Source organism: Mesocricetus auratus, unplaced genomic scaffold (genome assembly GCF_017639785.1).
Source record: "Mesocricetus auratus isolate SY011 unplaced genomic scaffold, BCM_Maur_2.0 Super-Scaffold_100011, whole genome shotgun sequence".
Lineage (NCBI taxonomy): Eukaryota > Metazoa > Chordata > Mammalia > Rodentia > Cricetidae > Mesocricetus > Mesocricetus auratus.
In genome coordinates this window covers 1,574,352-1,597,959 of record NW_024429195.1, presented here as the reverse complement: position 1 = coordinate 1,597,959, position 23,608 = coordinate 1,574,352, and the positions used below count along the sequence as shown (strand labels likewise).

General features: G+C 45.8%; 3 long non-coding RNA genes across 4 annotated transcripts in view; all 3 read right to left on the bottom strand.

Moving 5' to 3' along the window:
* Window positions 1-715, bottom strand: part of LOC106021766 — a 36,371-nt gene extending 35,656 nt beyond the window's left edge. Inside the window, exon 1 of the long non-coding RNA XR_005880253.1 lies at window positions 406-715. This is a non-coding gene — a long non-coding RNA (uncharacterized LOC106021766). The remainder of the gene's footprint in view (window positions 1-405) is intronic.
* Window positions 716-1,632: 917 nt separating this feature from the next.
* Window positions 1,633-16,918, bottom strand: LOC110342412. 2 transcript variants are annotated; one of them, XR_005880247.1, is made up of 4 exons: window positions 16,774-16,918; window positions 15,524-15,617; window positions 14,133-14,249; window positions 1,633-2,065 (listed from the first exon to the last, which is right to left on the bottom strand). It is a non-coding gene; the product is annotated as an uncharacterized LOC110342412 (long non-coding RNA). The 2 variants fall into 2 exon arrangements; XR_002384475.2 differs by lacking the exon at window positions 14,133-14,249.
* Window positions 16,919-18,820: 1,902 nt separating this feature from the next.
* Window positions 18,821-21,040, bottom strand: LOC121143356. The gene is made up of 2 exons (XR_005880563.1): window positions 20,840-21,040; window positions 18,821-19,798 (listed from the first exon to the last, which is right to left on the bottom strand). It is a non-coding gene; the product is annotated as an uncharacterized LOC121143356 (long non-coding RNA).
* Between the last annotated feature and the right edge of the window lie 2,568 nt (window positions 21,041-23,608).

The window sequence follows — 23,608 nt, the reverse complement described above, 5'->3', positions numbered from 1 at the left end:
GCTGGGCTGGGCGCCTCCCTGCTCAAGAGCCTGAGGGTTCTTGGCAGGATGAACTTTATCCCTGCTGGGAGCCATGACTTTCTCAGGCCATGCAGAGGCCAGATGGTGGGTTACGGGGTGACCTGCTGGAGCATGCGTGCAGAGAGGGCGGCATCCAGGACAGCAGAGGAAGGCTCCAGGGTCAACTAGGCTGCTAGGGGCGCTTGCTGTGAACTGCTGTCCCTCAGGTTTCTTGACAGTATGTTGGGGACGCTGCCAGTGCTAAAGGCATAACAGCATAACGCCTCCCTTTTATGTCTGAGGAAGCTGAGAGTCAAAGCTATGTCCTTGAATTCTGGAAGCTGAGACCAGATCTGGATGGTAACGGCACGTTTCCTGGTCACTTACAGTTTCCTGGTCACTTACCAGGCCTCTGGAGACTGTGCACGCAATGCACGTCGGTCTGCAAAAGAGAAGTATGGATATGGTAGGTTTTGTAATCACAGTGGCTCTGCGCTTGGACCCAGAATAGGCTGGTTTGACCTCGAGATTCTGTGATTCTCTTTGGTGAAGTCTGGTTTCCTGGTCTGTGAAAGGGAGTTTAAGACAGGGCCTGGGCCCTAGAGTCCTGGGATTCAAACGAGGAGCGGGCAGTACCCAGTGCTTAGCGCCAGGCCTGCTGCGGAAAGGCACTCCATATCCAATCAGAACCAGCAGCACAAGAGGAAGGGTGCTTCTGTGTGAGTAGCCTTTAGGGAAAGGCAAGGCCTGAAGGGATCTCCTAGAGGAAACAACTTCCCCCCTTTATTTTTCACACCTGGGCACCTCTCACTAGCCTGAAATGTATTCAGTAGGCAGGGCCAGCTGTAAGCCCTATTTTCTCTCTCTTGCTGAAGGAGGCGGGGTGGCAGGAAGTGGAAAAGAAGGAAACAACTTGCCCCCTTTACCCTGCCCCCACTTTCATTATTTTTCACACCTGGGCACCCCTCACCAGCGTGAAATGTATTCAGTAGGTGGGGCCAGCTGTAAGCCCTGGTTTCTCTCTCTTGCTGAAGGAGGCGGGGTGGCAGGAAGTGGAAAAGAAGGAATGATGGGTGATTACGTAGTGTCAGGATGGAGTTTGTGGAATCATAGATTGTTGAAGACAAAGATCAGGCCTGTGGACTCCCTTGTGTAAATGAAAAAAAGTCCTGAGAGGTAAAATGATGTCAAGTTTCAGACTTGAATTAAAAGAGACCTACTGTTTAAGCCGGGCGTTGGTGGCGCACACCTTTAATCCCAGCACTCTGGAGGCACAGGCAAGCGGATCTCTGTGACTTCGAGGCCAACCTGGTCTACAGAGCGAGTTCCAGGACAGCCTCCAAAACAATACAGAGAAACCCTGCCTCGAAAAACCAAAAAAAAAAAAAAAAAAAAGAAAAGAAAAGAAAAGAAAAAAGAGTACTAATGTTTGGAATCCCATTAGTTCATTCATCCCCATTTCTTTGGGCAGATGCCTAGAATACTAGCTGCCAGTACAAGGTTTTACCACAGAGGGCAAAGGAAAAGGGAGGAAATGGGAATAAACAAGGATTCCCTTGTTTTACCTTATGTGATTTCATATATAAGAATATCATTTACTGCTGTCATTCAGGTTTTTTTTAATCCCTTTAATTGACTTGAGAAGAAGACAGGATGCTTTGAACATATTTTGGATGTGCCTGTAGAGTATCCAGGTGAATGTCTCCAGGAAAGTTTCCGATGATAGATACCTGTCCGACAGGGAACATTCCACAGAAGGTGGTCTCTGAAATGGGGGCAGGGCTCAGGTGGCCACAGAGTACATGGTTTTGGGGTGGGGGGGTAGAATATCAAATCTCAGTTTCTCATGATCAGATAAGAGATTTTTGAGAAGAGATGAAGTGGGATGAGGATCAAGGAGGGAAACAGCGCCACACGTTATCATACATTTCTCCAGGTTGTGGAAGTAGTTGTTGAGTGAGAAACGCCAATGATGTCAAACAAATGAGCACTGGAAAATGTCCATTCAGCTTGGCAATGAGGAAGCCATTGGTAGGCTATGCAACGCTGGTTTCATTCGGTGGGGCTGTGAGAGCAGAAACCAAGTCTGAGTTGTGGTAGAAGCAAGTAGAGTCGAAAGAGGAGAAATCACACTAGGTTTCAGGAGAGTTTGGACAAGCAGATGGAAACTATAAACAAGCAGGTGTAGCTATCCTTATAGCACAGAGCAAACTTCAAACAAAACATTATTTAAAAAGGGACACCACATATTAATAAGAGGAACACCTCGACGAGAAAATATGATGATTGTAAACATTTGTGAATCAAATATCAGAAGCCCTAATTTTATAAAAATACAACCACGAAGAGACATAAGAGACTACTTAGGTTCTGACACAATAATAGTGGGAGACTTCAACACTCCGCTCTCATGTTTAAGTAGGCAGACCTTCCAAACTAAAAACAGACAATGAAACTTCAGAGCTAAAACAAATGAGGAGCAAGTGGACTTGATAGATACATATGTAATGTTCCACCCAAGCAGGTAGGAATTACATATTGTTCTCAAGAACCCATGGTACCTTCTCCAAAATCAAGCATATCATTGGACACAAATATCATTTGAAGACAATTCCATGTGTCCTATCAGAACACAGCAAAACTGGAAATCAACAATAATAGAAACTATAGAAGGCACAAAATTATTGGAGGAATAAACAATGCATTTTGAAAGAACAATCAGAGAGAAATTTAAAAATTCCTAGAGATTATTGATAATAAAAATCTTGTCAGAACCTGTGGGATGCAGCCAAGGCAGTCCTAAGAGGAAAATTTATAGCAGTAAGTGCTCATGTTAAAAAAAAAATGTGAGAGGTATGAAATAAACAACCTAATGATGCCCCTCAAGACTCCCAGAAAAAAAAAGCAACTAATAATAAAGGTAATGGAAAAGCTAATAAAGTCAAGATTAAAAGAGTAATACACAAAACCAACCCAACAGTTGGTTCTTTAAAAAAAGTTGATTAAGATTGGCAAACCCTTAACAAATCTGACAAAAAAAGAGAGAGAAGACATAAATGAAAAAATCTGAGACCAAAAAAGTGTCGTAACAGCAGATGCCAATGAAATGTGGAACGTTATCAGAAATTACTATGGAGACTTACACTCCAAAAAGTGGACTAACATGGGAGAAGCAGAAGAACTCCTAATTTCATACAACCTGCTAAAATTAAACCCAGAAGGTACAAACAACTTAAACAGCCCTATCACTAGCAATGAGAAAAAAAAAAACAAAAACACAAACTCTTCTTCCTCAAGGAGAAGCCCAAAATCAGACAGCTTCACTGCTGAATTCCATCAAACTTCTAAAGACCCATGTCTATTCATTCCTCTTACCTTGTCCCATGAAACAGAAAGCAAAGGAACACTACCAAACTAATTCTCTGAAGCGAGTGCCATTCTCATAGGAAAAGTAGGTGAAGAGTCACACACTAAAAAGGGAAAAAAAAAACTACAAACAAATTACTTTGATGAGCGCCAATACAAAACTTCTCAACAAAACACTTGCAAACCAAATTCAAGAACACATTAAGAGGATTATACATGCTTTCCACATTGTTGGAATGAGGAACTCTCACTGCTTGTGTCTTGCAGGACACTCCAGCTAGCTGGCCATCCAGCTTTTTGGGGGAATGCGCCAATCCGTGCTTCCTATCAGAAGTGCTAGGATTGCAGATGTGAACCCTTGCATCCAGCTTTTTCCCATGGGTTCCAGACAATGAACCCAAGTTGCCAAGGCTTTCCAGGCCAGCACTTTTATCCGGTGAACCATCTTTACAGCCTTTATTTTCAGCACGTGCAGCACTCATAATCTTTTCTTTAGTTAGTAAAAAGTGGGTAGCTAGGGAAGAAAACCCTAAAATGCATGCTGATTCTTTTGGAAAGAGTGTTATTCCATATGGAATATTTTGAAATTTACAATGTATGAAGCTTTCAATTTCAGAATTGAAAAAAAAACTTGTAAAAAAAAATCACTGCTCCCAAGAAGAGGAAATAAGCTCCCCATTCCCTGGAGTCAGTCCATGGATTCAGAAGGGTTGGCTTTGTCAGCCTGTGGAATCCCAGGGCTTCATTTATTTATCAGATATTGATAAGCTCCTTCACAATTGCTCTGCACTGGACTGGGCACTAGGGATGTGAGTAAGCAGGCTCATTTCTGAGAAACCCTGCACACAGCCCCACTCTTGAGGCTTGAAGGCTTGCACTCGGAGAGCTTGCACTCGGAAGTCACATGTTCAGCAGGGCTAGCCTAGATAATAGACCACCTGAGGCTAACCCTGATTACAGACTGCCTGGAGCCTTCTCTTCTCCACAGACTCTAGTGTGGTGCCAGGCTTTAGGAGGATGGAGGAAGTTTGGAAATCCTCTTTGGCAGCCTTGAGGCAGTTGGGATCTGTGACATCAGAGAAACAGAAACTACTGGTCTCCTCATCACCTTCCTATGTGGGCTCTGGCACTGACTCCCAAGGCTATGAACCTCATGGCCATCCTATCAAGAGGCACTTTCTGAACACCAACCATGAGCCAGACACTGCTCAAGAAAAGGAGATTCGGTTCTCAAATCACCAGATTCTTGTTTCTGGTGCGAGAAAGAGAACTCAGTGTGGAGATGAGTGGTTAGGAGAAAAAAAACAAGCAGAGAGCAGGGGCCAGGCAGAGAGAGATGGGGTCCATCGAGACAAAAAGATCTGTATGAAGTCCAGCCTGGGATCCAGAGAGATGGTTCTATAGTTACGAGACTTGCTGCTCTTGCCAAGGACCAGGGTTTGGTTCCCGGTACCCACAGTGGGCAGCTTTCAATGTGACTCCAGTTCTTCTGGCCTTTGCAGGTACACACACACACACACACACACACACACACACACACACACACTTTTTAGCTAGTCCTATAAAGATGTCCAGCCTGAAAACTCACTTTCCTGAGCACTTGAAAAGGATGGCCAGTGTTATATTAGAATACCATCAAAGAGAGTGGTCAGGCATCTGACTCCAGAGTTCTGGGAATTAATCCCCTAGGGCAAAGACAAGCTAGTGTGCAGTTTTCTTCCAGCTACAAAGAGTTTCCTAATCTGATGTGCAGAGCTGGTTCAGTTAGAGTGGGACCATTAAGAGTTCACACATGGAAAAGAAGAACAGATGTCGTATCACTGGAACGGGATAGGAGGGACATACACCGTGTCAATGAACAACAGGCTACACACAGGGAAAACCAAGGAGAATTCAAGGCCGTGTGTCTAGGCTGGGGCTGAGGACCGGAACAGGATGACCAGGTTATTGGGGATTTCAGGATCAGTCAGAGTTTCCCACATCCAGTAGCACTGACTAAGATTACTCTTTGCTGTAACCCAGACATTCCTGTTGTGTCATCAAACATGGAAATAATGATAGGTTCGTGGGAAGAGCAGCTAGGGGTGCCCAGTACATACTTCTCCATGGAAACCGAGCAGAAGGTGACTTAATAAACCCCAGAGGGGAGGAGGACAAGGACATACAGTGAGCAGTGACTACTACTGCAAGCCCTTGTTTGTGATCGAGGACAGACCACGCCAGAGAGAATCAAGATCGTGGGATTAGGACTTAACTCTAGTTTTGGCACTAGACTCAGACTGTGAGGTCTTAAGAAAGTTACGTGAATCTCTAGTCTTCATTTCCTCATCTGCTTTGATGATGCAATCCAAACCTGGCGCCAGGATTCAGTCATGTCTAACTGACAAGGAAAGTCCATGGGGGTTTGGAGATTCTTCAGAGCCAGTGGGTTCAGGCGGCAATGTATCCGTGATGCATGAAAGACGATTTTGAGAACATTGGGCGATGTCCTTGGCCCTACTCCCGGTGACAGGGCCCTTACTGACAAGTAAGGAAAGGGAGGAAGGTGTATTTGCCACCTGACATTGCTGAGAGCAGTTGTTTGCCAGAACAAGATGGCCGCCGATCAAGGAGACTGGCGCCAGACGCCTAGACATTTATTTGTTGATGATTTTTCTACACTAGAGTGTCCCTAAAACTTCAGGATAGAAGGCATCTCACTAGCAGATAAACTCTATATGATAGATGGGAAAACAAATGGGAATTTGTTGTTTTTTCTGTTGTTCTCTTTTTTTAACCGAAACAAGTTATATAGTACATTCTGATCAACGCTTCCTCCCCTCAGCTCCTCCCAGATCCTCCCTACTCCCCACCCTTCCAACTCCATGTCTTCCTTCTCTCTCTCTGTTAGTTAAACAAGCACATTTTAAAGAGAATAGAACAAAATGAACAAACAAAAAAAGGAGCAAAGAAAAAGCACAAGAAATATATATATATATATATGTGCAAGCACAACGCATGCAACCCTTGAAAAACACAAAATCAGAAACCATAAAATACAAGCAAACAATCAGTAGTGTTTAAAAAAATTCCCACACAGAGCAATGTGAAACCAAAATAATAATACCTTTGAGTGTAATACCACCTACTGCTGGACATGTGGCCTGCCCTTAAGTGTGGTTTGTATGCCCAGTGAGACTCCCTTGGAGCAACTACTTTTTCCTTTGTGAGCAGACGCCACCTGGAGATAACTTCTTGGGTGGGGATGGGAGCGCATGTCTGCTTCCTCATCTTAGTTTAGGAGCCTCGTTTGCTTTGGACCCATGTAGGCCATAAGCATGCTGCTGCAGTCTCTGTTGAGTTCATATTGTGTCAGTCCTGTTGTCTGGAAAACAGTTTACTCAGTGTCATCCATGCCCTCCGGCTCTTAGGGTCTTCCCTTCTCCTCTTCTGCATAGTTTCCTGAGCCCTGAGGGGATAGGCTTGATGGAGACATCCCATTTAGGACCGAGCCTTCCGTGTCTCCCACTCTCTTCACACTGTCCATTTGTGAGTCTCTGTGTCGGTTCCCATCTCCTGCAGGAGGAAGCTCCTCTGGTGATGGCTAAGTGAGACGCTGATCTATGAGTACAGCAGACATTATTAGAAATCATTTTATTAAGTTCCCCTTACCAGGACAATCGGTTTTCCCTGAGATCGCAGCCTACCAAGGCTCAGGTTCTTGACCACCAGGCATGGGTTCCATCTCTTGGAGCGGGCCTTACGTCCAATCAGACAGTGGCTTCGGTTCTCCCATGACTTTTATGCCCCTACGTGGCACTGGCGCATCGGGTAGGCAGATGGCCATGGTAGATTGCAGGGTCCGTAGCTGGGTTGGTACTTACCTTCCTCCTCCAGCACTGTGCCCAGTACCTTCCATTACCGTGAATACTTGTCAGTAGATGTGAAGGCTCCAGTTAGGTATCCAGTTTGACTTCACCATGTTCAAGGAGATATGTTAAGTGCTGTCTTCAGCAAACCATTAGTTTGTGAAGAGCAATCAATAGCCTGAGTTGTTTGGGGGTTTCCATGGTGCCCCCTTGGCCAATGACTCACTTAGATGTAGCCCATCCCTGACACTGGAGGTTTCCCATGGTGACAAGAGCTACCTAGTTAGGGCTTGGTGTGTCCCCCCCGTTATTTGGTGGTTCCGTTTATATTTCCTTTATGTATTATACATTTTAGGAAGCTCCTGCTGTTGTAGGTTTGCACATGACACCTCAAATGTCTCTTGGTGTTAGCTGTCCCTTCCTGCATCCCTTCTCTTAACCCCTCCCCTTTCCCTCCCCACTAGCATTTAGTCATCCCCTTCCAGTCTATATCCCTCACCTCTCTTGAGCTATATTTTTAACTCCTCTTCCACTGGAGAACCTACCCCACCATAGTTCATTACTCTGTACCTGTAACATCCTCTATAAACCCTGTGATTGTACCAATAGTAACATGCCTGTCGAAGGCTTACGTGCTAACATCCATACATAAGACAGTCTCTTACCCCTACCATATTCACCCTGCCTCATTCCAGTGTCGTCTGATGGACCACAAAGGCCTACACAGGAAGAATAACAGTCAGTGAACCAAGGATTTGAGTGCGACTCCATAATATTTTCCAGCGGGCCACAGTGCACAAGCCTACAGAATTCAAGCAGATATTTAAAAAGGACACAAACAAACAAACACAGCTTAGTTGACAACGAAAATTCTTGGCACTACCATTTAAGTTTATAAAACTGCCTGGGTTCCAACTCTCCGAGTGAAGAACTTTAAGCCATCTAATCACACCAGGATTCATGGGATTCCAGAAACAGTGCTGACTCAGAGATGCCCCCACAGCGCCGCAGGCCATGGTGACTCCGTACGACCTTTTGTTTTCCCAGTACTTAGTCCAAGTACCTCATGCAGGACTGAAGATGATGGAGGAGATGTGCAGAGAAAATCCGCCTAATTCCGCCCCCAACTCTGCGTAGCACAAGTGACCCAGTTTGATACATCCATGCCTGCCCCTTTGCTTCCTTGGGCGATTGCAAACGTTGACAAGGCAGGGAGAACACACCCACCCTTGAGAGGAACGGTGTGTGAAGGGAGGGCCCTCCGGTGCCTTGCTGGCCCCTGACGCCTCCACCGAAGGAAATGCCTCCCACCTGCTCCGCACAGCGATGCTGCCGGTGAGTCACCGCAATGCCAGCCAGGCAAGTATTTTAAGAAGCGTGAAGCACAAAGCAGGAACCAGCAGAGAGAGATGAGGGCTGGAGTGTGTTGCCATTAGCGCTGAGGGGTGTCTTGTTGTCATGGCACTAGGAAAATCACTTCCATTTAGAGTCCCACTCACCAGCTGTTTTCCTGGAGCTTTTGCATGGGAGGCTGATAGCCACCCCAGCACAGACGTTACACCTGTAGCAGACACCCACTCCAGGGGCCTCACATCGGCCTTCTGACGCATGACCCTCCCGCTTTCTTACCTCATGCGACATCACCGGAAGCTCTGGAATGGAGTTAGCAAGAGCCCAACTCAACCTTCCGCCGCCCGCTCTGGCAGTGGGCTCTGGAGCGTCGCCGCTGCCTATTTCTGAAACACGGCTTAAAGGCTCAGGCCTTAAGACCAGCGGTTCTCAACCTTCCTCATACTGTGACCTCTTAACACAGCTCCTCGTGTTGTGGTGGCCACCCCCCCACACCACACAATCATTTTCGCTGCTGTTTTGTGACTGTAACTATGCTTGCTGCTATGAGCCGGCGTGCAACCATCCAGTAGGCAGATGGCCTCCAGCAACCTGTGCGGAAGGGTCTGGATATGACTGGATATGACTGGATATGAAAACAGAATCCATCCTTCTGCTGCATACAAGAAATATACCTCAAACTCACACACAGATATTACCTCAGAGTAAAGGGTTGGGGAAAAAAATTTTTCCAGTTGAATGGTCCTAAGAAACAAGCTGGTATGGCTATCCTAATATCTAACAAAATAGACTTCAAACTAAAACCAATCAGAAAAGATATGAAGGGCATTTCATATTCCTCAAAGGAAAAATCCATCAAAAGGAAGTCTCAATTTCTAACATCTATACCCCAAATACAAGGGCTCCTGCATTTGTAGAAGAAACATTATTAAAGCTTGATCAAAAGTCAAAACCCACACACTAGTAGTGAGAGAAGACTTCAACAACCCACTCTCACCACTGGACAGATCTGCCAGACAGAAGCTTAACAGAGAATTAAGGGAACTAACAGATATTATGACTCAAATGGACTTAACAGACATCTATAGAGCATTCCACACAAACACACACACACACACACACACACACACACAAAACTTTCTTTTCAGCACCTCATGGAACATTATCAAAAATAGACCACATACTTGATAGCAAAGCAAACCTCAACAGATACAAAAAAATTGGAATAAACCCCTGCACCCTATCAGATCGCCATAGCTTAAAGTTAAAATTCAATTAATTGCTATTGAATTTTAACCACATAACCAAAATTAAATCAAGAACTGTTAAACAACTTAAATACACCTATAACTCCTAAGGAAATAGAAACAGTTATCAATAGTCTCCCAACTGAAAAAGCCCAGGCCCAGATGGATTCAGTGCAGAATTCTACCAGATGTTCAAAGAAGATCTAATACATATATTCCTCAAATTATTCCATACAATAGAAACAGAAGAACATTGCCAGTTATCTGATACCCAAACCACACAAAGACACAATGAAGAAAGAGAACTACAGACCAATTTCCCTCTTGAACACAGATGTAAAAATACTCAATAAAATACTGGCAAACAGAATTTAAGAACACAGAAAAATTATCTACCATGGCAAAGTAAGATTCATCCCAGAGATGTAGAGATGGTTCAACATATGAAAATCTATCAGTGTAATCCACAATATAAACAATACTGAAAGAAAAAAAACACCACATAATCATCTCACTAGATGCTGAAAAAGCCTTAGACAAAATTCAACACTGCTTTATGATAAATGTCTTAGAGAGAATAAGGATACAAGGAACATATCTAAACATAATAAAGACAATATACAGTAACTCAACAGCATACATCAAACTAAATGGAGAGAAACCCAAAGCAATCCCACTGAAATCAGAAACAAGACAAGGCTGTCCACTCTCTCCATATCTATTCAAACATAGTACTTGAAGTTCTGTAGCAATAAGACAACAAAAGGAGATCAAGGGGATACAAATTGGAAAAGAAGTCAAACTCTTACTATCTGCTGATGATATGATAGTATACATAAGTGACCCCAAAAATTCTACCAGAGAAATCCTACAACTGATGAACACTTTCAGTAATGTAGCAGGATACAAGATTAACTTTAAAAAAATCAGTAGCCCTCCTATATACAGATGTAAAACTGGCTGAGAAGGAAATCCGAGAAACATCACCCTTCACAAGAGCCACAAATAATATAAAATATTTGGAGTAACTCTAACCAAAAAAGTGAAAGACCTTTATGGCAATAACTTCAAGACTTTAAAGAAATAAATTAAAGAAGATACCAGAAAATAGAAAGATCTCCCATGCTCTTGGATAGGTAGGATCAACATAGTAAAAAAGATAATCCTACCAAAAGTAATCTACAGATTCAATGCAATCCCCATCAAAATTCCAGCACAATTCTTCACAGACCTAAAAAGAATAATACTCAACTTTGTATGAAAAAAAAACCAGACTACACAGATCGTGGTGGTGATACATGTACTGAAAAATCCACAATTCAAACCTTGGGAGCCAGTCAGGCGTGCCAGCATTTGGGGTCTGAAAAAAAAGTCATAGAATGTGCATATCACAAGCTCAGACAGATGATTATTTCTCTAAACGTATGCGCTGTGTAAACAGAATGTAGGAAGCCCCTGTCAACTCAAGGCTGGCTTTTTGTATCAGATGTGTTTATTTCGGGCCAGATTTTGCTGCACAAATGAGTTATAAATGCTTTTTTATTTTTTTGGTACTCAGAGCTCTTGAGGTTTTGGAACTGCAAAGCTGTTTCGTCTTCAAGATGAACAAACTGAGAGGAAAAGCTTGCCACATGTGTTAACCTCCAGGAGGTGGGGCTGGGCTCCCTGCTCCACAGAGGGGCTCTGGAGTCCATGCACACGTGCTGCAGTGACTGTTCTTGCTTGTCAGCCACATCTGCGATGAACTATGATCCAGAAATGGAGGGAACACCTGTGGGAGATTTTCCGCTTGGTTGGAAGTGGGTGGTTCCACTTCTAGTCTGGACCCTTGAGGTAGGAAGACGCACACCTTTGACCCGGATCTTGAGGCCTGAAGACACATGCCTTTAATCCAAACCCTGAGGTGGGAAGACAGACCTTTAATCCGGACCATGCCTTCTGCCTCTGCCTTTACAATTTGACCACACCCACGCAGAAGTTGTTTATGTAAGGACGTAGAAGAAGGAGATGTGTTGGCTCTTTGCCTGCTTGCCCTCTCCTTGCTGGGACATTCATTCCTTCTCGGGCACTGGAGCCTTCTTCTTTGGGATTCCAGCATCTACAAAAGACAAGCTGAGACACCCAGCTTTGTGGGGCTGAGCATCCTCTAGATTCTTGGACTCGCCATTCACAGATAGTCATTGTTGGATTAGCTGGGCTGCAGCCTGTAGGCCCTTCCAATAAATCCCCTTTACATATACATGTAGAGAGAGATTCATTCCATAACTTCTGCGACTCTAGAGAGCCTTGACTGGCACACGTGCTTCCGGTGGGATGTCTCTGTGCTACCTGCCAACATCACAGCAAGCTTGCAGCCCTCCGTGAGAACCCAACACAGTACAGATGATTCCTGTCGTAGGCTGAATTGTGCCCTACCGAATTCATACGCTGAGTGCCTAGCCTCAGTAACTCAAAATATAACCTGATACAGAAACAGAGTCATTGCAGAGGTAATGGATCAAGATGAGGTCATTGGAGTGGGCTCTAATCCAGTCTGAGTGGTGTCCTGAATAGCAATAACTTTGGACCTAGAAAAAAGATGCACTCGTGAAAAAAAAGTGACTTAAGGCAATGCTGCTTCTGCAAGGTAGAAATGGCAGCGATTGCTGGAAAACCATCCAAGAGGGGCACGGGACAGAGCCTTCCCCGGTGCCTCAGGAGGAAGTGACCCTGCCAATGCTTTGATTTTGGACTCCAGAACTGAGAGACAATAAGTACCTGTTGTCTAAGACGTGCCTGCCCTCTGTGGAGCTTCGTAATAGCAGCCTTAGCTAATCAGAGCACAATTCCTACTCAGTATGAAACTCTCCAGACAGAGAGTGGTAGCCAACCATCCTTAACGTCAGCAAGACACTTTGTTCATCTGCTGTGATAGAGACGGCACCCAGGGGTCTGGTGCATACTAGACATGCACTTCACCACTGAGCCAACCTCTTGCTGCTCCATTATGTCACCTGAACTTGAAGATCTTTAAGACCTCTCCCCAGTTTGGTCTATGCTCATAGCAGCTCAATTCAGCTCCACCTTGGACGATAAATCTAACCTTTAGAGCATTTCTCTGCTGTTAGTTTAAAGATAAACTAACCTGAAAGTGATTTTTAAAAAAAGCCAGCTACTACTTCTTTTCCCCCACTGTGAGTTATGTCCCTAGACGTGAAAATAAAACTGATGTAAAACGTGGGCCTTCCAAATGGAAGGCACTGGAAGAAACCATCCTGAGTGAGGTAACCCAGTCACAAAAAGACAAACATGGTATGTACTCACTCATATATGGATTTTAGACATGGAGCAGGGCATTGCCAGCCCACAACTCCACTGCCAGAGAGTCTGAGGTGCAGGGAGGACCCTAAGAGAGATATGCATGGTAACCCAGAGGAGGGTTAGGGGATTTGATCTCCTAATTGGATTGGGGGGGAAGGGGAGAGTAGAAGGAGATGGGAGAAAGAGAGAGAGAAAGAGGAGAGGAGAGGAGGACATGGGAGATCAGGAAGGTTGAGCCAGGGTAAGAATAGAGGAGAAAAGGATAGGAGATACCAGAAAAGAGGGAGCCAGTATAAGTTGGAGGAGAGGTCTGGCACTAGTGAGATCTTCACAGGTCTACAAGAATGACACCAACTGGCATTAAGGCTACCTTAAATGCCCTCCCATGATAATGAGCATGATGACTACCTTATATGCCATCCTAGAACCCTCATCCAGTGGCTGATGGAGGCAGAGGCAGACACCCACAGCTGTGAACCGAATTGAACTCCTGGAACTCAGTTGCAAAGATGACCAAAGGAATCAATATCGGGTTGGCAAAACCCACAGAGGCAGCTGACCTAAACAAAGGGGAACACATGGACCCCAGACTGATGACTGAGGGGCCAGCATGGGACTGATCCAGACACCCTCCCACCAACCTGGGTGACAGAGAGGTCTTGGCAATCTGTGGGACCTGGGAGAGTGGAGCAGTATTTATTCCTGGCATACAGAGGGACTCTGGGAAACCATGCCACATGGAGGGATTCTCTCTCAGCCTGGACACATGGGGAAGAACCTCGGCCCTTCCCGGGATGATGTGACAGACCCTGAAAATCCCTCATAGAGGCCCTTGACCTCCCTGGGGAGCAGAAGGGGGTGGAGTGGGGGTGAGAGGTTGGGAGGATTGGGGGATGGGGGAGGAGGGGAGGGAGAGGGAAATGAAAGTGACATGCGTAAAAAGTTAAATAAAAAATATATGGAAAAAAAAAACATGGGCCTTCACATGCCTTTCCTTGAGGCAGCTCTATTGTGAACTCACTTGAGTTGTCTCCGTCCTTGTAGAAGGAAGTAGAAATCTAAATTGGGGGGTCATTTCCTGTGACTTAAAATTATGTCACCAGGACCCCTACGTAGCCTTGGGAAGTCTGGGCTCTTCCTGTGGAACACGGGGGGGTGGTGGTAAAAAATACTTAAAAGTTTGCTTCGGGACTTAGTGGAAAGGAGTCCCTATTTCAGAGCTAGTTTGGAGCTTCGAGCCTCTACCCTTATCGCTGGACCACACCAGAAGTGAGTTGCTGTGTGGGTGGGCATGTCCCGAAATCCCCATCTGCGGAGCCTTAGAGGCTGAGCCGCGCTCAAAGGACAGGCTCCTCTTTTCTTCCATCCTCCCACCCCACCCCCATCTGTGGCTGGCCATGTGGCGGTGCCCTCGGGCCTCTCTGGCTCCATGTCAGCCTGTCCCTTTGCTCGGGAATGTGCTCCCGACTCCATTTCCGAAAGCGTTTTCTTCGATGTGCCAAGGACCGCTAACCTCACTGCAGCCCCAGCACCACCAGCTAACATTTGCTTAAGTTTTTCACTCTTGCTCCTTGTGCTGTGCTTCTCCCCCGTAATTTTAGAAGTGTGCTTTTTTTCCTCCTGCCCATGGATGCAGCACGTAGAGAGAGGCGTGTTGATCATAAAAGTCTGAAGGGCAGAGGGTGTCACTCAGGGAATCTCACAGTTGGTGATTCTCTCTGCTGACGACATGATGTGCACATAAACCGAGAGAAATGTCTAAATGGGTTGAGCCGTTTTGGAGCAGAGGCCATATTCCGTCCCTTTTGAATTCTCAGTGCTCAGCCCCTTGCTTGGCACAGGGTAGCATGTCATGAAATTTGAATTTTTTGAATGAACGAGCATTAGTTTGCCTCCTCCAGAGAGGTACTTGGTCAAATGTGAGGCCAAAGCATCATGGTCACACACAAGGCTAGAGGACACATATGTTTCCTAATAGATCTTACGAGATAAGCCCAAGGAAAATCTCCTGGGGTGCAGAGAACACAAACTCCAGGTCCCCTTGAACCATTACCTAACAGCCCAAGGTCTTGTGGTCTGTTCTGTCTGCCTGTTCAGTGGATTGCTTCAAGATGGTGACAAGGCAACAACTGGGGTTATAGCTTGGTCCCTGAGTTCACTTCTCGGCACTGCAAGTCATTTTTAAAAGGAGAGCACACTGCAAGCCAAGGTTTCAGAAACCATGCTGAAGCAATTACTTTTATTATTACTACTGTAATTTTGGAGTTGAGATGCTCATAAGTCATAATGACTACCCCAATATCTCTTCCTCTACATGAACTCGCAGACCAAAGCCTACGGGATCCGGATTTCTCTACCTTTACGCCCCCAGACAGTTTTCCATCTGAGCTAGAAAGCCATGTTGAGACTTACCGGTCTGGACTAAGCAGTGTTCTAGGGCTAAGGAGAAAAAACCTGGCCTGCCGGGCAGCCCACGGTCCCTGGAGCACTCTTCCACGGCGGGTTTCTAGACAAGGCGGTGAAGAAGGAAGCAGAGAGTGAGCACTAAAACTACACAAGGGTGCCAGTTGTCAGTGCGTGTGGTGGCTGAGGTTGCCTAAGGCCCAGGTTCTAGAGACAAGTCCTTGGCCTGCCTGGACATCGCAGAATGGGATAGGGTAGTGTCTACCTTTCTTGCCGTCCCACAAGAAGGGTCCCTCTAAGATTTCAGTGAAGCCTTTCTCAGGGAACTCTTTGTTACTATAAATATGACTTCCTCTTGCTCCTGGGATACATTAGCTAGTGGAGGCATCACTGGTAACCTTCTTCACCCCTGTTCTTGGCCATCCCTTAGAAGATCCACAGAACTGTTCTCAAAGGACCATGGTGAGGCTGCACTTGGTGGTCCAGTTTAGCTGCACTGGCAATCCAGAAGAGGGGGCAGGTTACAGAGAGGAGATGAAATTCAGTGTAAGATACAGAAGGGAAGAGAGAGGCCAGCGAGCTTGCTGGGTGGATGATGGCCCCCGGGGCCAAGCCTGGCAATCTGATTTCAGTCCTTGGAAACCATGCGTTTGGAAGAGACAGCCAACCACTGTGAAAGTTGTCCTCTGGTCTCCATGCACGCACCAGGGTGTGCATTCATGCTCACACACACACACACACACACACACACACACACACACACACACACACACACATTTAAGGAAAGGGAATGGAGAGCAGACAGGCTCAGCATTTGCATTCCTGACTCTCTTTGTCCTCTAGAAGGAAAAAGAGTGTCCACAGCTAGATTTCCTGTATGGGTTACTGGCTCAGGATCTGGGTTAGTTACTTTTCTGATCGCTGTGACAAAGTAACTACAAAAGTGATTTAAGAAATGAGGGCTTCCTTGGATCTACAATGGTGCCCTGCTTGCAAGATATGTTAGGGCAATGATGGTACAAAGCTACGGGAGTAACCAACCGATATCTGATTTGGCTTAAGACCCACTCCACCAGGGCTGGAGAGATGGCTCAGAGGTTAAGAGCACGGACTGCTCTTCCAGAGGTCCTGAGTTCAATTCCCAGCAACCGCATGATGAGACCTAGCGCCCTCTTCTGACATGCAGGCAGAAAAGTGTATATATAATAAATAAATCTTAAAAAAAAAAAAAGACCCACTCCACCAGATGGAACCCATACCTGACACTGCTTGGATGACCAAGAACCTGATGTTAGATGGTCCAGGGACTTAAGGCAAAACCAAATACTACTTCACTGGCTGGTTTTGTTTGTCAACTTGACACAAGCAGTCATCAGAGAAGAAGGAACATCAGCTGAAGAAAGGTCTTCATGAGACCCTGATGGGGGAAGTCCCGTGTATAGGTCAATAAAGCACTGTTGGCCAATAGGGAAGTAAGATAGGTGGGACTAGGAGTCGAGCAGGACTCTGGGTAGGAGAAACACAGAGAGTCAAGATGTAACGCTATAGGGATAAGAAGCCCGGAAACTTCTCCGGTAAGAAAAATACTTAGATTAACAATTATGGGATAAATACTTAAGTCAGAGCTAGCCAGTAAGAAACAAGCAAGGCCAACAGCTTCATAATTAATATAGCCTCCTGTGTGTTTATTTGGGACTGATGCAGCTTTGGAACAGGCTGGCGGGAAGGCTTTCCCTTTACAAGACCCAGCTGTAAGGCATTATCTCACTTTTCTCCCTAACTGGCTTTTTGATCATGGTGTTTTGCTTGCAGCAATAGAAACCCTAACTAAGACGACTGCTGTCAGCTAGGGTTGACAACTACTGGTAACCCTAAGACAATGAATGAGTGAATGAATGAATAAATAAATAAATAGAAAGGAGTCATAAAATCACTCCTAATGGTATTTCTGTTGTACTCATAGAGCAGTGCTCTGTTCATCCACCATCAGAGAAGCTTCCTCCTGCAGTAGATGGGAACAAATACAGAGACCTCAGCCAGACATCACGCAGAAAGTGAGAGACCTTGGAACACTGTGGTGGTTTGACTAAGAATGGCCCCCATAGGCTCATAATTGACTGCTTAGTCATCAGGAAGCGGCATTACTTGAGCAGGTCTAGAAGATGTGATCTTGTTGGACAAAGTGTGCCACTGGGGAATGGGCTTTGAGGATTCAAAAGTCAAGGCCAAACCCTCTCTCTCTCTCTCTCTCTCTCTGTCTGTCTCTCTCTGTCTGTCTGTCTGTCTCTCTCTCTCTCTCTCTCTCTCTCTCTCTCTCTCTCTCTCTCTCTCTCTCTCTCTCTCTCTCCCTCCCTGCTGCTTGCAGATCCACACAAAGAATCCTCGGCTGCTTCTCCAGCACCATGTCTGCCTGCATAGCACCGTGTCCCTTGCCGTGATGATAATGGGCTAACCATCTGAAACTGTGAACAGCCAGCCACGGTGAAATGCTTTCTTTTATAAGAGTTTCTGTAGCCATGGTGTCCATTCACAGTAAGTAGGATGTTGACTAAAGATGCTGACTAAATACTAAATAGGATGTCTCCATCGAATCGTTCCCTTCAGAGCTCAGGGATCTTTGTAGAAGAGATGGCAGAAAAAGTGTAAGAGCCAGAGGGGATAGAGGACACCAAGAAAACAAAGCTTTCTAAATCAACATGAGCAAAACTCGTATGAGGTCACAGAGACTGAAGCAGCATGCCCAGGGCCTGCAGGCGTCTGCACCACGCCCTCTGTGTAAACATCATGGCTTCTAGTTTAGTGTTTTCATGGGGTTCCTGAGTGTGTGAATGAGTGGGTCTCTGATTCCTGTGCCTTCTCTTGGGACCCTTTACTTTTGTTGGCTTGTCTTGTCCAACTTTAATGTAATAGCTTTTGCTTTATCTTATTATATATTTATTTTGCTATTTTTTATTATTATCCCACAGAAGCATGTTATTTTTTCCTAATGAGAGAAAGAAAGGGAGTGGATCTGGATGGGAGGAGGGGTAAAGAGGAACTGGGAAGGAGAACTGTAATTAGGATATGTGTTATGTAAGAAGAGAACTTATTTTCAATAAAAGGGAAAAGTTAAAAGGTAACAAAGAGGCTTCATCTGGCTCACAGTTTGAGGGCATAGTCCATCACGGATGAGGTAACGTCCCCTTGGCTGCAGCAACTGATCACTATTGAGTGAAGCCTTTTCCTTGTCAGCCGCTTTGGTTTTTCCCCACCAGTCGCCTGGGCTCTGCCATGTTGTAGTCCCCAAATAACACACAAGACACTGTATTAATTATGAAACTGTTGGCCTTGCTTTTTTCTTACTGGCTAGCTCTGACTTAAGTATTTACTCCATAATTGTTAATCTAAGTATTTCTCTTACCGGAGAATAGGGTCCGGACTTCTAACCCCTATAGCAGCTACATGATGACTCCCTGTGTTTCTCCTCACCAGAGTCCTGCTCGACTCCTAGTCCCACCTATCTTGCTTCCCTATCGGCCAACAGTGCTTTATTCAACAACCAATAAGAGACAGATTTACAGAATGGCATCTCCCATCAGATCACATTGCATCAGCAGCCAGGAAGTATAGGGCAATGGATGTTGTCGTTCACCTTGCTTTCTTCTTTTAACTCCATCCCATGGAATGATGCCACCTCGTCCATTAGCCTAAGCTAGAAACTCCCTTGCAGACATGGCCCCTATTTGTCTCCTAGGCGATTCTGAGCAACATTAACCATCCCAAGATCTTACCGCTACCATGTTCCTTGTTTCTTAGGGATGTGAGTTGGAGAAATCAGGTAAGATGTGGGTGCTAGTCAGACAGCTTTGGCATCTCAGGATCCAGGAGAAGCAAGAATCATTGTTTCAGGCTTGAGACTCAAGATCTTGAAGCCTGATCTCTGCCTTCCTTCCATCTGAGCACACCCAACACATGTCTATCACTCAACCCTCTAGCCAAATGCACTTTGTCATTTGCTCCTCTCCCTTTGTTCTTTCTTAGTGGCTGCTCCTCCAGGGGGTATGTTGATGTTTAGGACCCCAGCTGAGCTATGTTGAAAGAGAGTGAGGACACCAGTTGGGGCCCTGAACTCTTACCACAATTCTCTCAGCTCTCACCTTCCTCCCCTTCTCATCGGATGGCCACCACATTCTCTCTCACAAAACCACTGATTTCTTCCGTGTTGCAGGAAAGTTGCTCCCCCAACTCCTCCCTGTCGTCTGCAATGGCTCTTGAATTTCAAGCTCCCACCAAAGACACTTCCAACTGTAAATAAGGAAAATCCAGGAAAGGGGAGCTTTATGTGGTCCAGTAAAAATTCTGATGCAAGGGAAACTCCCATGAGTCTACAAGGATGGTCCCAGCTAAGACTCCTGGTGGCAGTGGATGAGTAGTCTGAACTGGCCATCCCTGTGATCAGATTGGTAACTCATTGGAGAGTCTTCATCCAGTGACTGGTAGAGGCAGATTCAGAGACCCAAGGCCAAACATTAGGCTGTGCTGGGGGACGGGGGCGTGGGGGGGGTACTGCTAAAGAGAGGGAAGAGGGATTGTAGGAAACGGGATCAGGAACATCGCATGAAAAACCCACAAAAACCACTAACCTGGCCTATGGGAACCCACAGAGTCTGAGCCAACAACCAGGGAGCCTGCATGGCCCTCTGCATATATGTGACTGCTGTGTAGCTTGGTCTATTTGGGACTCCTGGCAATGGGAGCAGAAGTTGTTCCCGGTGCTCTTGGGAACCTATTTGTCATGCTGAGTTGCCTTTGCCCAGCCTGAGTAAAGAGGAGGAGGTTCATGGTCTTTATGACAGCTTGATAGGCCATGCTTTGCTGAAGGCCATGGGGAGGACTATCCCTTTCTGAGTGGTTATGGAGGAGATGCGGATTGATAAAGGGGAGGGAGGAGGGGAGAGGGAGTGAGGGGGGAGATGAGGGAGGGGAGGTTTTAGTCAGGATGTAAAATAAATTAACCAATCAAAAATACATACACGCATACACGCGTTTGTGTGTACAGATATATAAATGCATATATGTACTTTAAAATTAAAAGAAAAAGAACATTCCAGGGTCTGGAGAGATGACTGAATGACTAAAACACTTGTTCTTGCAGAGAACCCACACTTGCTTCCCAGCCTTCACATGGTAGCTCACAAACACCAGCAACTCCCTTTGTAGGAGATCCAATAACCCTTTTCTGACCTCACAGGCCTGCGGATGGCGCGCGTGCCCTCATGCAGGCAAGATACTCATAAAATCAACCAATCTGAAGAAAGAAAAGGAAAAGAAGTTCTAGATACGAACCTGCGTGTCCAGGACTGGTCTAGCCTTGGACAACGAGGTGAAGCCATCTGACAGTCAAGCCACGGCAGGCAACCCTTTTGTAGGCCAACAGAAGCTGCTGTGGATGACTTACAGTCTTCAGCTGTATCAGCCTGAATGCACCCAGTCCCGTCAGACCTGGGAAGCTGCACGGGCTCAGACCTCGCTGGTCCACAGATGGTGGAAGACAGGTTTTCTAGAAGAGAAGAGAGGGGGCGCTGAGCGGTTAATTTCACAGGTCACATCACAAGGTCACACCCCATCTTCCAGCTGGACTCAGCAATGACCCCCAAAAGTCTTTGCAGCTCCGCAGGGGGGGCGGTGTAGAAAGCGCAAACTCCTCCCCGCCCTCCCAGAGTGTGGCCTGTACACGGCTGTGCATTAGCTCAGTTCATCGTGTAGTCGCCTTCTGAATAACTTGTCTCGTACAAGCACAGGTTGAAGGAAAAGTCAACTGTGGATCTGGTACCCAGAGTATTAACTTGGCATTTGCAGGTGTCAGCAGAATTTCAATTCATGGTGAGTTTTTTTTTTCCTTTCTTCTCACATCCAGATCCTAAAAAAATTAAAAATGTCTTTTTTTTCAAATTTTATTTATTGTGTGTACATTGTTCCTGCCTGCACACCAGAAGAGGGCACGAGATCTCATTATAGATGGTTGTGAGCCACCATGTGGTGCTGGGACTTGAACTCAAGATCTCTGGAAGAGCAGTCAGTGCTCTTAACCTCTGAGCCATCTCTCCAGCCCCCCCCACAAAAAAAACATGTCCAATAAATACAAAATATGAAAGGAGAAGGGGAAAATGCTTGGAGGGAAGAAGGGGACCAGTAGAAGGAAGGAAGGAGTTGGACAAGAGAGGTTGATGGCAGGGTGAATAGGCGCGAAGTCCAATTATAGACAAGCATGGCGACGTCATAATGAAACCCATTATTTTGCACGCCAAGTTTAAAAATCTCACAGCTCCTCCACACACACCTCACAACAAAGGCTTCATTTGTGTAGCTTTACGCAAGAAGATGAATAAAGAAAGGAACGACCAACTGAATGCGTTTGGAGAAAAATATTGTCTTGCTAGGGTGGAGAGATGGCTTCCGCCGCCAAAGGCTAGGCTCACAACCAAAAATTTTGTCTTGCCAAAAGTCACCACAGAGGAAGAACTGGAAAGGGAAAATAAGGATGGGACTGCAGAAGACACGTGCGACTCACCCTCCCCGTCTCTTCCTCGGTTCTCTCTACTCCCAAGCACCGCAGAATTGGTGCCAGGAAAGAGTAGTCCAGCGGCAGTCCAGACCTGGCCAAAACCACTAATGGAAATGTGGAGAGACTGGAGCCCTTTCCCCCTGTGCGACTTGGAAACGTCAGTTGTGACTTAGGGAAGGAGGATTCATGGAAGCAACCAGGTCAGGGTCACCACACGCAGGCAGTATTTTAGGCCCAGCTGGTGAACGGGCTCCAGGAAATCTGGCGATAGCAGCACCATGCATGCGAGAATACATCCCCGCGACTCGCCCCTCGCTGAGTTAAAGATTATCATTGATTTATCCGATGCAGAAACAGCAGGGCTCCACATCATGTCTTGGAAAACAGCCTGGGAAAAGACAGAAAATTAGACAATCTTTATTATTAATTCCAGCACCACACTTCCCTGTGGGTCTGTGCAGTAAATCACTGGCTCTCTTAATGGGAGTTTCTCCCTGGTTAAGGGGAGATAATGGTTTTTCATGGGGCCTGCCCACATTCTCAGTTATAAAGACAATTTACAAATATATACAAATATATACATATATTACACCCAACTCAAAAAAAGCTAATAGATATACAAGGAATGCAAAATATCTAGAACAGTCACTATATTTCATGCTTTAAGCATCAGATATTTATTGAGCCCCTTCTACATGTTGAATGCACGTATGCTAGGCACTGGGCTTTGCTGAACGTTACAGTTAGGATCCCTTTTCAAAGTGAAAAAGAGTAATCTGGGAAAGGTTATTTGTGTGTGTGTGTGTGTCTGTGTGTGTGTGCACATGTGACTTGCTAGTGGAGTAGGAGGTCGCTTGCCTTCCCAACAGAGAACTCTAGAGAGAGGCTAGTGTATGCAAAACCAGCAATTCACCTACCCTGGGCCTCCACTTATCTACTGTGGTCTGGGATTGCTTTTTCTCCCCAGGGCCCCCAGAGAAGACCTGGTACAGGAGCCCAGGGCCAACAGACTTGAGCAGGAAAAGTAAGTCCTGGTCCCTCAGTCGTGTTTGGCTCCTGACCTTCTTAATCTGGAAGCAGCATCAGGATGCTGGCAGGAAGCGTCTTGGGTTCTGGAGTCTTAAAGATGAAGACATAAATTCAAGCTTGACCTCTATAGGAGCTTGAGCACAAGTCTCAGCCTTTCTGAGACTTCACCGTCTTCCCTTGCTTAATGAAGGCAAAGCCTGCCGTGCAGGGAGGTTTAATGGAGGCACTGCCTACCAGCAGAGAGGTCCAATTAGATACCACATGTGCCGTGTCTGCCACGCAAGCAGCAACATCAATAACAAGCACAGTTATGGTGCAGACTAAAATTCCACCCACAAAATGGAGTCGTGTTGTTGTTGTTTTTTAAATTCATAATATTTCCTAACAATCTATTCTAGGAGGACAAACTAGTAAGTATTGTGTAAGAAAGCCTCCATTCTCCAGCCCCGAGTCCCACCGCCAACCCTTCCTAAGACGCGGAGGGGGCGGGGTGGGAGAGAGACCCAGTCAGAGAGTAAATA